A 2500-nucleotide genomic window follows, 5' to 3' on the forward strand; every position below is an offset into this window, starting at 1 on the left:
CGGCCAGGCCGACGCTTGAAGCCGGAGCGCGCGGCACCGCGGCACTCGACGCGCAAACATTACCGGGTGACCGAATCGCCGGCCGGCGCGCCGCTCCTCGCGGGTCGGGCGCCGGGTAGCAAAAACTTTTTCTCTCGCTTGTCCGAGTTTCGCGTTCGCCGAAGCGTTTGCGAGACCGTTAATGATCCTTCCGCAGGTTCACCTACGGAAACCTTGTTACGACTTTTACTTCCTCTAAATGATCAAGTTAGATCGTCTTCTCGGACGCCGGCTCGACCGTTGCCGGCCGCGCCAGGTCCAATCGGAGGACCTCACTAAACCATTCAATCGGTAGTAGCGACGGGCGGTGTGTACAAAGGGCAGGGACGTAATCAACGCCGAGCTAATGACTCGCGCTTACTGGGAATTCCTCGTTCAAGGGAAATAATTGGCAATTCCCTATCCCTAGCACGACCGGGGTTCAGCGGTTACCCAGACCTGTCGGCCAAGGCGAGCACATGCTGATCCGGTCCGTGTAGCGCGCGTGCGGCCCCGAACATCTAAGGGCATCACAGACCTGTTATTGCTCAATCCCGTGTGGCTAAACGCCACTAGTCCCTCTAAGAAGTTAGACGCCGACCGATTGGGTCGCGTAACTAGTTAGCAAGCCAGAGTCTCGTTCGTTATCGGAATTAACCAGACAAATCGCTCCACCAACTAAGAACGGCCATGCACCACCACCCACAGAATCAAGAAAGAGCTCTCAATCTGTCAATCCTCACTGTGTCCGGGCCGGGTGAGATTTCCCGTGTTGAGTCAAATTAAGCCGCAGGCTCCACTCCTGGTGGTGCCCTTCCGTCAATTCCTTTAAGTTTCAGCTTTGCAACCATACTTCCCCCGGAACCCAAAGACTTTGGTTTCCGCAAGAGCTGCCGGAGAGGTCGTAAAACTAACGCCCCCCGATCGCTAGTTGGCATCGTTTATAGTCAGAACTAGGACGGTATCTGATCGTCTTCGAACCTCTGACTTTCGCTCTTGATTAAAGAAAACATTCTTGGCAAATGCTTTCGCAGTCGTTCGTCTTGCGCCGATCCAAGAATTTCACCTCTAACGGCACAGTACGAATGCCCCCGTCTGTCCCTCTTAATCATTACCTCGCGCTCCGAAAACCAACAAAATAGAACCGAGGTCCTATTCCATTATTCCATGCACCATTATTCAGGCGAATCGCCTGCTTTGAACACTCTAATTTTTTCAAAGTAAACGTTCCGGCCGCCGCCGACACTCAGTCAAGGGCACCGGCGGAGAACCGGAGGTGAGGCCAGGACGGCCAGTACACGCCTTGCGACGGACCGGCCGCCTGCGCCCAAAATCCAACTACGAGCTTTTTAACCGCAACAACTTAAATATACACTTTTGGAGCTGGAATTACCGCGGCTGCTGGCACCAGACTTGCCCTCCAATGGATACTCGTTAAAGGTTTTAAAGTGTACTCATTCCAATTACAGGGCCTCGTTTAGAGTCCTGTATTGTTATTTTTCGTCACTACCTCCCCGCGTCGGGAATGGGTAATTTGCGCGCCTGCTGCCTTCCTTGGATGTGGTAGCCGTTTCTCAGGCTCCCTCTCCGGAATCGAACCCTGATTCTCCGTTACCCGTAAGAACCTCGGTAGGCCAGTACCGTACCGACGAAAGTTGATAGGGCAGACACTTGAATGATCCGTCGCCGGTGCGAGACCGTGCGATCCGCAAAGTTATCCAGAGTCACCAAAGGTTGCGGGCCGAAGCCCGGTCGGTTTTTTGGTCTGATAAAAGCACGCCTCCCGCGAGGTCGGCGCTTCACGCATGTATTAGCTCTAGCATTTCCACAGTTAACCACGTAAAACGTACGATCAAATGAACCATAACTGATTTAATGAGCCATTCGCAGTTTCACTGTACGAGAGCTCGTACTTAGACTTGCATGGCTTAATCTTTGAGACAAGCATATGACTACTGGCAGGATCAACCAGGTAGCTACTTTAGCGTAGCCCCGAAGGCCGACGAAGGAGGCGCCGCTGATGCGGCGCCGTCGCTCGGTCGATGCGAAACCCGAAGGCTTCTCCGTTAAAATTTCGTTCTTTGCTCGGCTGCCCGAACTCAGAAAACCGTCACCGCCCGTCGCACCCGCCGGAGTAAGACTTCGTCGGCAGGCCTTTCGACCGCCACGTCGCCAACACCGGCGCGAGCGCAACGCACGCCAGACAACTTCGCCGAAGCGACCGCTCAGAACCCGACAAACTGACACTCGGCTCTTCGCGCAGCAGCAACATCTGCCCAGCGAGCCAATCGCCTTTTCACCGATTCTTTACTTGTCGAAGCTTGTCAGCTCCCACAAGTATAGCAAAGATGAGTGTTGTCCCTGGGGTCTTCCGTTTGAAATTCTAACGTAAAAAAAAGGTGCACGATTGCGCCAGGTGTTGAACTATTGCGAGGCATATCACACGCTCGCGCGGCCTATACAGGCGCTTGCTCGCGCGCGC

At 54.2% G+C, this 2500-nt stretch overlaps 1 non-coding gene across 1 annotated transcript; it reads right to left on the reverse strand.

Moving 5' to 3' along the window:
• Positions 1-179: 179 nt before the first annotated feature.
• On the reverse strand, positions 180-1993 carry LOC146144543 (small subunit ribosomal RNA). The gene has a single exon (XR_014500941.1). It is a non-coding gene; the product is annotated as a small subunit ribosomal RNA (ribosomal RNA).
• Positions 1994-2500: the final 507 nt, after the last annotated feature.

The sequence above is a fragment of the Ascidiella aspersa genome, chromosome 5 (genome assembly GCF_963924565.1).
Source record: "Ascidiella aspersa chromosome 5, kaAscAspe10.2, whole genome shotgun sequence".
NCBI classification, from domain to species: Eukaryota; Metazoa; Chordata; class Ascidiacea; order Phlebobranchia; family Ascidiidae; genus Ascidiella; species Ascidiella aspersa.